The sequence below is a fragment of the Podarcis filfolensis genome (genome assembly GCF_964270895.1).
Source record: "Podarcis filfolensis genome assembly, chromosome: 5".
Lineage (NCBI taxonomy): Eukaryota > Metazoa > Chordata > Lepidosauria > Squamata > Lacertidae > Podarcis > Podarcis filfolensis.
The window spans coordinates 29,556,319-29,569,513 of NC_139608.1; the positions used below are offsets into that span (position 1 = coordinate 29,556,319).

Genomic DNA, 13,195 nt, shown 5'->3' on the forward strand with positions numbered 1-13,195 from the left:
TCTCCCCTATAGCAAAGCAATGCAGTCTCAGAAAGTTTAGGAAATGGTGGGGGCAACATCCAACTGTCCTTCTACCAAGAGTGATCTTGGTGTCCTAGCTCAGTTTCCCAACCTTTTCCTGACCATGGCCCTCTTCTGACCTTGTTTCCTTCCTGTGGCCCCCGCTGGGTGTAGCCGGGGGGGGCAGGGGCAGTTGCCCCCTTCAATAAAAATCAATATAAATATGATGTTCACCCCCCCAACAAAAGCCTGCCCCCCTAACAAAATCCTGGCTATGCCCATGCCCCCCTCATCCTACTGGTAGAAAGGTATCTATTTAAATGTTTTGTTTGTAAACAGAACATGTTTTATTTCTAATTTTTATTATTTATACAAAATACAATTACATAAAATGATAGGAACATAATGAAATGTTGTTGAAGCAGAAAAACATAGAATAATGGAGCTGGAAGGGGCCCCAAGGGTCATCTTTCTAGTATAACACCATGCAATGTAAGGAAACTCAGCTAAAGCATCCATTACAGATGGCCATCCAGTCTCTGCTTAGAAACCTCCAAGGAAGGAGAGTGCAGAACCTCCTGAGGAAGATCCATCTTCCATGTAGTATAAAAAGTAAACAACACTTCTCTGACCTCAATTATTTGACACAGAGGAGAAAACCTACAGATAAAAGTCCAAAAGGCATGCAGGGAGTTCTGTTTATAGGAGAATTTTAAAAAGCAAGTTCTCCTCACTGACCTGGTGCAAAAAGATACTGTCATCTGGAGGAGCACTGGCTGCCTAGATAAAACACTATCCCCTGCACACCCTTACCTGGGAATAAGGCCCACTGAATTCAGTCCAACTTTCTTCTGAGTAGACACTTAGTTATTTACTAGATGCAAGTCAGCAGTACCAGATGACTCCACTCGGCTGGGCGCTGGGGTGGATTGCACCCTGCATCTTGCAGAGTCAGGCCCAGGCTGTCACCAGGCCCAGCACTGGCAGAAGCAACAAGCAGCTCCGGCTCACCCATTGCCACACCACCACCGCACTTACCTGACCTGGGGATTTTGGATTGCGGGCTCTACTGGTCAAAATTGGAGCCTCAGTGATCGCCCCCTCTCGCCGGAAACAATCCAGGACTTATCCAAGAAAACACACATGGCAAAAAGGAGCTCTAGGCCCTGGTGGGCCGACCCCTTACCCGCTTGTGATTGGCCAAGCCGATAGCCAGCTGATCAGAACTTTTTTCTTTCTTTTTTAAAAAAGATTCTCCCCCCTCACTTCTCACATTCCTCTCTGGCCTCCTAGCCTCGTGCTGTGCCCCTCCTTATACGATTTTCACCTGTGGCTCCCTTGGACTATCCTGGCCCCTGGTTGGGAAATACTGCCCTAGGTGATGGTTAAACCTAGCCATACTTGTTTGTTTCCCCCTTGCCTGCCTCTGCATAGGTCTCCTTATGTGGTGCTTTTCTACAAGCTTTCCTTCTGCACCCACCTTAGGCAGTGACTTTAGTGACAGTGGTAACTTTTCCCTGTAGGGCAGGGATTGTTAACCTGGTGCCTGCTGCCACAAATGCTTTTACCAGTGCCTTAGGGCAGAGGCCTCAGACTCTGTGAAATGGGAGTCAGTGTGAGGTGGCCACCTTGTATTTTTTTCCTGGTGCTGAGGATTGCTTCCTGTTGCTATTACAGTATCAGTGTGTTTGTAAAAAATTAATACTGTGTGATCCCCACAGTAAGGACTAGCAGGACATAGATGGCTTCCCATAGTAAACATAAGGATGTCATGGGTAGTGATCTCCTATTGTGTGTTATGCCATGCTCCCCATGGCAGCCATTTTGTGTTATACCACAACCTCACCCCAGCAGTTGATTTGTTATGAGAACCCTCATCACTTTCAAAATTCAAAAGTTGTCCTCTGGTCCAAAAAAGTTGGTGATTCCTGCTATAGGGAGTGGCCAAGTCAGACAGCAATAGATATAGGTATAGGTATATTGTTTAATATACCACAATAGGAGACATCACCTTGCCAACAAAGGTCCGTATAGTAAAAGCTATGGTTTTCCCAGTAGTGATGTATGGAAGTGAGAGCTGGACCATAAAGAAGGCTGATCGCCGAAGAATTGATGCTTTTGAATTATGGTGCTGGAGGAGACTCTTGAGAGTCCCATGGACTGCAAGAAGATCAAACCTATCCATTCTGAAGGAAATCAGCCCTGAGTGCTCACTGGAAGGACAGATCGTGAAGCTGAGGCTCCAGTACTTTGGCCACCTCATGAGAAGAGAAGACTCCCTGGAAAAGACCCTGATGTTGGGAAAGAGGGAGGGCACAAGGAGAAGGGGACGACAGAGGACGAGATGGTTGGATAGTGTCTTCGAAGCTACAAACATGAGTCTGACCAAACTGCGGGAGGCAGTGGAAGACAGAAGTGCCTGGCGTGCTCTGGTCCATGGGGTCACGAAGAGTCGGACACGACTAAACAACAACAACATATTGTTTAAGTTGAAGACTTTGTGTCTTACTTAAATATTTTGTAAACAAGGACACTGCAAAATATTGCAGATTGGTGTAAACATATTTTATGCAGCAGTCCTACTAGAAGGTGACAATTCTGTTTTTGAGCCCATTGTTCACTGCCTAATCCCTTTCAACCTCTTTCTTTGTGAGGTACCCAATAGCCTACTTTAGGAGATATATTTGTAGTTTGTTTCACATTTTCAGTTTGAATAATGATGCGTTCTCTGTTTGATAGAGGTGGTGGCCAATTCATCTAAATGAAATTTCAGCAAGTGTTTGTTGAGTTTCCCAGTTGGTAAGTGATGCAGCCTTGCAATTCTGAACCCCACATCTGGCTGGAGGGAGTTAGAAAGAAATAACTATGGCTTTTCAATTGGGAAGAGCTGCGCCAGCAGAGACACATAATCTGCCATTGAGGGACCCTGCTATGCCTTCATATACTTAGATCTAGCACTGGTGGTCTTTCTACCAGTGGTCACAAAATGGGAGTTTCTGGGACAGGACATAGACAGCCTTGGATTCAAGGTTCTTTCATTCATTTGATAGGCCCTAAATTGGATTCTGTATGTCTGGTATTGGTGTAACTATTTCACACACACTAACAGATCAAAAGAGGTAAGTCCACCCCCTCCCCCTTCTGTTCTGGCTGGTGTGTTTGTTGGCAGGATTTTAGAAGTGCTGATAGATTTTGGAACTTTGCACACATCCCAATCACATTTAAGGTTGAACTCCGAGTCACAAACTAATCACAGGCCTTGTCTTTTACTTGCTTGTTATGGTGGTGGGGGCAAGACTTCAGTGTGCAGTAGGAGGGTATTTTTGTTGCAATTATTATTGTGCTGTCTCGGGGTGGGTTACAACAATTTAAAAATACAAGATTAAAATATGTTAAAGCAAATTGCTGTTGATAGAATAGGTGGGTCTTAAAAATAGAGTTCTGTTTGAACCATGTTGTCATTATAACACTCAATCCTGTGCTCAGTCTGGCATTTTGTCCAATTAGATAATGCATCTGTAATAAGGATTGACAAAAGGTGCTTTCAACTGCTTTCAAAAATCTCCATACTAAAAAAAAATCACTTATTTTATTTCAGAGTTGTTTGTTTTTCAAGAACTTTTCCCATTTGTTATAATTGAAACTATAAAATTGTGCTAAGCTATATGTGGTGAGGCAGTCAAGTATGTTTGCATACCTGCCCCATTCACAGGAAGCAAGAAGGTCTACTTTTTACCCCTGCAAAATGTAGATGCCAGGAATCGAACTTCCTACACACTGCTGTTTGGAGAACTTGTCACGGGCCTGGCTCACATTGGAGCCAAGCTTGGAGAAAAGAGCCTGAAGGGATGCAGGGTTCAGGATATAAGGTATGGGAGGAGGTAGAGTTCAGCTGCTTTCAGCTATAAACTTTTTGCTGGAAAATGTAGGTTCTTATCACCATACATTAAGGCAATGGATGTAAAGAATTTTTTTTGTTCCTGTCATGTCTAACAGGAGCCCACAAATCCTAGTTTACCTTAGTAGGTCACATGCGTGGAGGTGTAATCCTTGACATTGCACTGTACCCTGAGGACCAGGAAAATTATCTGCTGCCCTTTCCAGCTTCAAACTTGCCACAGTGGAGGAAAGAGTTGTTCCCACTTCAGGCCCCTTGGAAGCACAATCTAACAAGCACAAGTTCTAGCCCTCCTCTTGGGCTTGGAGTTGGAGCTGAATAGGGGATTGTCCTTGCAATTGCATTGTTTTTTAGCGGGCCTCTGGTATATAGCACAAATGTGGAGATAACTTCTCCCCTCCCCACATCCCCAGCTTTAAACTCAAGAGAGTTTAAACTCAAGGGGTTTGTGTATGTTGCATTGTGCTTACAAGAACTCATCATGGTAATTGGAATTGTGGACCCTTGGCAAGCCTCAAATGTAAATATATAAAATTTGTTTTCATTACCATTATTTCTCAGTTATCAATAAACCTAAAACATTGATAATGAAATTATGGCTTTGGGGTTGAAGAAGTCTTAATAAGTATAACTTTGATCATCTGCATGTCCAGAGATCTATACCCAAATCTGCATGTCCAGAGATCTATACGCAAACACGCTCTTCCTGATTCCTGTTATGGAAGTACATGTACTTTATTTGTATCTTAGTGTTTGGTTTATATCCATTTCTGTGGTGGGAAGCAAGAAAATACTTCACATGTACTACTTTTATTTAGAAGAGCCAATAGCAGTCTCCGTGCAAAGCCAAAAAGCAAACTTTGCTTCCTTGAAATATTTCTTCTTGCTATGGGTTTTTGATAACTTTATATTTGGAAATATAAAGCTAGTGTAGGTGCTGAAGTTATCAAAGTCTTCCTAAACTTATTTTAAGGATTATAGAGAAGTCCTGAATCCTAAGTTTAATGAAGAGTAACGGAACCATGAAGAACACAAAAATTAGAGTGACACCTCATAATTTGGGATTCTAATAGTGAAGACAAACATAAGTGTGATGGAACTCGTTGAAATGCATATTTACTGCCATGAAGAGAAATGTCTTTTTACAGCAGTAAATGTTTGTTCAAACAATTTACAGCAAAATTAAAATATTACATCTGTTTTTACTGTAAGAACAAGGTGAACAGTAAATACAATGTTACAGTTTAGGATCATATTTTTGACAAATTCAGAGTTTAATAATCAGTTGGAAAGCAAAGAGAAATTTTAAAATGGAGTTTAGTTTTGAAAAGGCATAAATGTATTTATTTAATATGAGCATATTAATACAGGAGAGAAACAGATGCACAACTTCTGGCTTATGTGTTACCTTTATCACACTTGACAGTTTCTCCATGATCCATCACAACATGTAGCAGTGGCTATCATATGATTTTTTTCACATTTAAAAAAGAGTTTTTACATGAGCTCCACCTGTTCCTAATAATAGCAGGTGTTGGCAGTGGCATGGAAAGACTTCATACCAGAAAACCATATGATTAGTCATACTGCATGTTACAGCAGCAACATGCAAAAGCTGATAATTGGTGATAATTTACAACTTTCCTCTTCATGAAAAATGTAATGTCTGGACTGGCTCCAGAATGTAACTAATAACTAAAGAAAAACCACAGTAAGGTTTTATAAGTATATCTGAATAAACTCAAAGAAATTGAATTGACAGTTACCCTCAACAGGAAAAATGACAGAATTTATGGAGACTGGGGTACTTGATATTTACAGAGAATAGAGCCTTGCTTAGATATAGAACACCAAAGAAGGCAAGGCAAAAATCCTTGTCAGGATAACAGGAAAGTGTGTTTAAGAATTCTTGGATAATCTACAGTCATTCAAATGATGACAATCTGATTACATTAGTTAATCAGTATTGGACTCCAGAATTCATGAGACAGTTGTACAGTCATAGGAGACTAAAGAGCAAATGGCACTAATGTCTTAAAAACAAAAATGAAAAACCTTGGTTTAGTGTCTGTGCTTGAAAAGTGATGAAACAAATAAACTTGTAAGTTCTCATGAGAATATGGAATATTACCTGTCAGCATGGCATTATTGATTAAGAAATTTGCATACCAACCTAAGATGTACTACCCTAGTTTCCTTCTTGAGTTTAATAGACTAGAACAGGATTTTCCACACTTGTGTTTCCAGCTGTTTTTGGACTACAACTACAAGAACTGAGCTAGTAAGATTAGTGGGCAGGGATGATGGAAACAGTAGTCCAAAATAGCTGGAGACCCAAGTTTGGGAAACCCTGGACTAGAGGAAAACAGCAAAGTTTCGGATGTGGTCTCATGTGATACTTTGATTCAGGAGCAGTTGTTGAACAAGGTGCCGCTAAAGAGCTTGTCTCCAGAGCCAGTCCGGCACTTTTGATTCAGTGGAGAGAGTAGGTGATCCCCCCCCCCCCCCGATTCCTGTCTGCAGCCACCTGATCAGCTTTAGAGAGCTGGGGGACCCTTCAGAGCAGCATGCAAGGTGTATTGGGGTGAGAGGTGGGAACTGGTGAAAATAATCTCCCCCTCTTCTTCTGTTAGTGGATGTATCTGCAGGTTCAAAACTCCATCTCGCTCAATATGCTAGCAGCTCTTTGGGATCTCAGGTAAAGGACTTTCTTGTTAGCCTGCTATATGATCCCTTTTAACTGAAGACATCAGGGATTGAATCTGGATCCTTTTGCATGCAAAGCATATCCTACATTGCTAAGGACATTGGTTCCTCTTCAACGTGCTGAATCTGCTCTCTTGGAGTTTTGATTTTTAAAATTTCCTTACAATGCCATATAAAGTTTTCATATACACTATGAGCTAAAACATGTGAGTGATGGTGACACTTTGATCTTTATAATAGTAGTGTGTCTTCACTTCAAGATTTGGTAGAGATTTCCTTTAATACAAGCACTGAAATGCTCAGACATTTAAGAAAGTTGCCGATATATGGTTTTGGATGGAAGCTTGTGTGCTCCCTTCCTCTTTCTTATTTGCCAAGTGTTGAAGTCTCTTATTTATAGACTCCTTTTTAAAGTGTCAGAAATGTCTGGGGTTCTGAGCTTCTTTGAATACATTAAGATTAAATATTGCTTAAAAAATGGTAAAATGATTAGTTTAATTGTAGGCCTATAATCACCTGGGACTAAGCACCACTGAACTTACTGGTACTTACTTCTGAGAGGTATGTGTAAAATCGCAGTGTTAAAGCAACATCTAAAATATTGATAAGGATAACATGAGTTAGATGCCAGGATACATAATTCTCATTGAAATAAACATATAGGGTTGTTTCCAACACTGCTGTTCCACTAGTGCAGCAAATTTATATTTCCACAATGGAACTTAGTTGTTCTTTTCCCTTGAGTGCCCCCATGTACCCTCAAAATTTGATCCAGAGGGCTGAAGAAGCCTCCAGAGCTGATTTTTTGGTGTACAGGAAGAGGATGTGCATAGTCCTGGATACAAGCTTACGTATATGTTCTTTCATTTTACAATGAGGAAATCTTGAAGAAAGACAATATAAATGGTAGACACTTGCATTTCTAAGCAGTTACACCATTTGCAGTGTTTTGTGGCTCACTCGGCGTACCTGAATCTTCCATGTACATCACCGAAAATAATATTGTCTGCACTGAACTTGGGGGGGGGGGTAGATGAAGAAACCTTGTGGTGGAATCTGCTTGCAAGAAATCTTTGAATTTCTTTAAGAGATAGCTCAACATTCTAATGACATCACAGACTACTCTTGTGCCCCTTGGTAACCACATTAGAACATTGAGTTTGTATGTGTGTGTGGTGAATAAATGAAGGCAGTTTTTGTAAAACTATTTAAAATACTTGAAAATAATCCTTTCAAAGGATTCTTAGAAAAGCGTTATAAAGAAAACACTTCATACAACAGTGTATTATAAATCCTTCACTTGAGAAAGAAACTTGTAGTCAATGTGAGGTATTGCATATTGCCTACAAAGCAAAACAGAATTTTACAGAAGTGTTCCATGACCTGTTCACTGGTGTGATGTGTTGCCAATTGATTCAGAGGCCTCTGAACTTCGTTTTTGTGGTAGTACAGTTTCTCCAAGTTGCTTGCATGTATTTTGGCAGTGGTGGTGGTAGGATGTCCTGTACATAGCTGCTGGGCTTCTGAAGGTAATGCATGGCTATGGGAAAAATTAAACTTAAAATCCATCTTTTCCAGGGTTTGATACCCCTATTATTTGGCCAGGAATATACTGGCTTTCTATAGTGATGTTGATGAGGCTTAACTTAAGTGAATGACCATACCTTATAGTGCTTTTGAAAGTGTTGGTTAGTAGACAACCAGGGTGCATATTTCCCAACTCATTGAGAGAAAGTGGTATACTTTCAGTTATAATTTTAATTAAGCACCAGCCTCGTTTTATTCAGAAATGAGATGCTTTATTGAAGCAGATGATAAAATCAATGTTGAGTAATGATAAAAGGAGAAACTTTAGACTGATTGCCTGTAATGTTACCATGTCTGTTTACATTGGTCAATGCTAGTGAATTTAGAAGAGGTGAGAATGGTGAAATGTGAACTGACTTCTCATGTAGCAGGCGGTATGTGCATGTGCTACAACAGTAAAAGTTTGGGAAAAGGAAATTTTCAGAATTTTTTTAAAAAATGCAATTCTCTCTCTCTTAAAGCACTCTTCACATTTTGGAAGTTGCTTGTTATTTTAGCAACATAAACTGTGTTATGTGTAACTTGATAATACCCTAGAGTTATCAGTTTTTGTATACTGAAAGTTCAGTTTATGGGACAATAGTTACAAATTATATTTGTTTTTAAAAGTATTTGATACAAATGGAGCTACAAGCTGTTGAACTCTTAAGAAACCTAGCATCTCTTTGGTTTTTCTGCTTTATGAGAAGCAGGTAAAAAAACAATAAAAACAAACTGTTTGCATTATAGTAAAATAAATTATTATTTATTTGGAAAATTATTATGACTCCCATTATTAAGCAGCCATAAGGCATTCATTTTTATAAAAAGGACTGAGAAAAAGAGGAGAAATGGAACAAAACTCAGTTGTTGCTACCACTTTATGTTCTTCATAGTTGTCTTCCTATTTATCATGGACTTCTAAAGACTGAAGGTTATCCCAGATTGAAACAAGCTTTTATCCTTTCACATGTCAGTTTATTTCTTGATTTAATGTATATCCAAACATAGACCATTTTCTTCAACATGCTGCGGAAGATGGAGGAATCTGAAGTAGGTGAGAAGCAAGAGAAGTCAGAGGCCGTGTTGTGCAAAAGGCCTTGCCACCATGTTACATGAGGGATTTGCTTGGCAGAATCCCAGAGTACATTCCTTGGCCAAATACTTGAAGATGTTCTGTGCTTTGCAACATTTGAAAGTACCTTTCCCTATATCTGCAGCCTGTTTTGTAAGCCAGTCAAATGCAGAAGCAGTGCTATCATCATTTACATTTCTACCTTTGAATCTTGGATCTGACAGTTTTGCAACAACATGAACTTGATAGCAACAAAATTATGTTGCTCTGTACTTTCTCCCACTCCTTTGAGACATAGTAAAGAGGACAGAAACAAATCCACCAGCTATGCCAACAAGAGGAAAGCACAATCAAATAATGCATTGACTCCTTTCTTTCCTTGTGACAGTGACATTGCCCTTCCAGAATTGGAATGCACCTTGCTCTTGCATTTGAAAATTATACTCTCAGTATACTACTCAGGACTTGCTTGTCCTCTAATGTACAGGAATTATGATGATCTAATTCTGTACATAAAACTTTTTGTTACACAGTTTTAGAAATAATTTTGGATTAGTGAAGTATGAATGCCTCGTCTAAAACATTTTGTTCATTATTCTAAAGCAAAAATTTTTACAAGCCAAAAGAAATTACTTCTTTTGGGAACCTACCAACTGAAGAGGATCTGATCACTTAAATATATGGTAGCTGAACTCGTTGATTTATAATAAAATAATAATTTTGTGTTATATCCATGTGCCTGCTACCCCTCATCTCTCTTCCTCTGGTGTGGTCATGTAGAGGTTATAAGAAGCATTTGTTTCTGCTTCAACTAACCATGGTTTGTTATGTCTGAATAGGGAGCTTCAATCCAAGCCAGGATTGTTATCCATGATTTTAAGTCTTTCTGCACAGATTTAACTATGATTTAAATTAGCCACAGTTCATCCCAGTACTGACCTAGACGAACTGTGGTTGGTTAGGTGAAAACAGAAGCAATTGCTTCCAGTCTCCTTTTAGTTGCTACAGGTGAGTTAAGGGGAGAATAATGCATGCACTCATGGCTCACCCAAGCACATGGACTTCTGTTTCAGTGTATCTGAAGAAGTATGCATGCACACGAAAGCTCATACCAATAACGTTGGTCTCTAAGGTGCTACTGGAAGGAATTTTTTTATTTTGTTTCGACTACAGCAGACCAACACAGCTACCTACCTGTAACCAAGCTCATTATTGTAGTATGAAACTTAGCATTGTGTCAGAACCCAAGCTATCGTGTGCATGGTTTTGATTTTTACAACAAACAGTACAACTTGTTTAGCACATTAAGATTAAAAGTACAGTGGAACCTCGGGTTGTGAATGTGATCCGTGCGGGAGGCACATTCGCAACCCGCAACGTTCGCAACCCGCAGCGCCACGTCTGCGCACACGTGGGTCGCAATTCGGCGCTTCTGCGCATGCGCGAAGCACCGAAACCCAGAAGTAACCCATTCCAGTACTTCCAGGTTCAGTGCAGTGCACAACCCGAAATCGTGTAACCTGAAGCGTCTGTAACCCGAGGTACCACTCTATTTACTTTCTTCACTTAGGTAAGATATCTATCTGTCTGTCTATCTGTAGCATAGTGTTTGTACCTTTCTTGAGCTTGAAGTGTTATTTTCTTTTTTACATATAAGCAGAAATAATAAAATAATATAATAAAAATACAGAAAGTGTAGGCTTAGTTATAATATACAAGTGTTGATGTCAGATTCATCACTAGCTCCACTTGTAAGTGGAGTAAGCCTCTGTATCTTTTTTTCATCCTTCCCAATTCATCCAGCACAGCATTAGTAGCCAGGAAATTTGTAACTGGAAGTCATTTCATACCTGCTGAAATAGTACTTCAGGGCAGTCTTGTTACTTTCTTTGAACTTCAAAACAATTGTTTTGTAAAAGGAATGATGGTTCCTGGAAAAACAATGTCATGAAAGCTTTTCCTATCTGCATGTTTTAACAGTGAGTAGCTTATTGCTATGCAGTTTTGGTCCCACTTAATACAAGCACCCGTCCTCCCTTTCTGCTATATCATATTGTCTGATTCAAAACAGCTGTATACAAATGGGAATTGGTAAGTTAAACATTTGACCGGTCAAAACGGTCTTTGAGTTGACTAGTTAAATATTGACCCAAGCCATTTCCTTGGCATATATTTTCGGATAGACATGTTTGCTGCTGCTGAATTCTGAAGTAGTTTCTATTTGGCTCTGATCGTTATACAAAACTAGAATGGAAACGGGTTCAAATTAATTGGGGGAAATGCAACAGGTAATGTGTCCAATATGAGATAGAGCAGGCAATCTTTCGCTAGATGGAATTTCCTTCAAATTGGGGTTGCATCATTCTGCTCTAAAATGCTTTTAAGAGGATGGGCAAAAGTGTAGTATAGAGTTTCTCCCAAATTTTTAAGTTCAAATTCAGTGTACTGTAGGGAATGCCTTTTGATTATAGCTTTCCTGTCTGTTAAGGTTAGCCAGTAAAATTCTGTTGGGCCTCATATTCTCCAGAAGTTGAACTGTGGATGGATAGGATAGGGCCTCTTCTGTAGTGTTATTGCAATTCTGGAGCCAATTCCCTACAGAGACCAGCTTCGATCCTTCATTGTGTACTTTGTGAAAATTGTGAAAATAGTTTTATTCTGACACATTTGGAAGCTAGTACGATGTGCTTCTTTAGCTATTCATAGAATCCTAGAACTGTAGAGTTGGAAGGGACTCTATGGGTCATCTAGTTGAACCCCTGCTATGCAGAAATCTCAGCTAAAGCATCAATAGCAGATGGCCATCCAACCTCTACTTAAACACCTCCAATGAAAGAGAGTCCACCACGTCAATTCCGCTGTCAAACTGCTCTTATCATGAGAAAGTTCTTCTTGCTTAGTCAGAATCTCATTTCTCGTCCATTGGTTCTCGTCCTACCCTCTGGAGCAGGAGAAAACAAGCTTGCTCCATCTTCCATGTGATAGCCCTTTAGAAATTTGATGGCTATTATATCTCTGCTGTTTTGTCAAGATACATTGGTTGCATAAAATTCATTTCACTGTACAATTTTGATTTTGTTCGCTTTTATCTTGACTTCCTTGAATTGGAGATTCTGAACTAATAATTTAAAAAGTGAAGGGACTCAGTAATGTTCAGAAGTGATGCAGTGGCCCAGTTCAGATGATGGTCTTACTGCTTTATAAGGTGAGATACAAACAAGCCTCTTGCTGGTTCAAACAGTCCATTTGCTCCTCCCTTTTCAGCACACCTGAATGCAGTGCAGAAGTTTCTATAGTTTTCTGTTTTGCATAAACTGAGCACCATGGTTTTCAGTTTTAGGACAAGCCAGAATCCTAAAACATGATCAAATTCTATCTTAATGCATTGCCTTTTGATTTTTGGCTTTTTGGGAAGCTACTAAATAGTTCTCAGTTTGCACATAACTGCTCCATTCTTTCACTGGTTTTGCACATGGAAGAGCAGCAAGGATATGAGTAGGTGTATGAATATCTTACATGTTATGGCTTATTAAAGCCAGGGTTTGATTGTGTGTACTGGGTTCATTGGGTCAAGTTAGACTTTTGGCTTCTTCTGAAACTGAAAATGATAGCTTCCTATTTGTATGAAATTGCAATTTGTGATTAACTAGGGACTTCTTGGTTCACTTGCTGCTTGGACAGAAAGCTTGGTTATATATTGGCTTAGTAAGATGAGAGATGGTTCTCCAAGATATCTAGCTAAACTTTAAAAGTTTTTTATTATAACCTTCATTGTGCATGTTTTAAAAAATCTTCCAACTTTGCAGTCCTAACACATAATTGAGGACAGCATTAGTACTGCAAAATGATCAGTGATTTAGAATCATATTGGAGATTGAACTATTATTATGCTACTCGATAGTATAGTGATGAGACAGCCATTTCAATATGGCTTTGAAGAGTAATGTTAC

The 13,195-nt window shown here is 39.5% G+C and overlaps 2 protein-coding genes across 5 annotated transcripts in view; one reads left to right on the forward strand and one right to left on the reverse strand.

Annotated features, from left to right (window-relative positions):
- LOC310762549 (uncharacterized protein) overlaps nucleotides 1–13,195 on the reverse strand; it is a 537,990-nt gene that overhangs the window by 422,322 nt on the left and 102,473 nt on the right. The window lies entirely within an intron of this gene.
- CUL3 (cullin 3) overlaps nucleotides 1–13,195 on the forward strand; it is a 45,737-nt gene that overhangs the window by 3,924 nt on the left and 28,618 nt on the right. For 2 of the 4 annotated variants that reach the window (XM_083613753.1, XM_083613754.1), the window contains exon 1: nucleotides 7,967–8,133. The exons of the other annotated variants lie outside the window; for them this stretch is intronic. The gene's annotated coding sequence lies outside the window, so the exon portion shown is untranslated. Of the gene's footprint in view, nucleotides 1–7,966; nucleotides 8,134–13,195 lie in introns of those variants that run through there. 4 annotated transcript variants of the gene reach the window in all.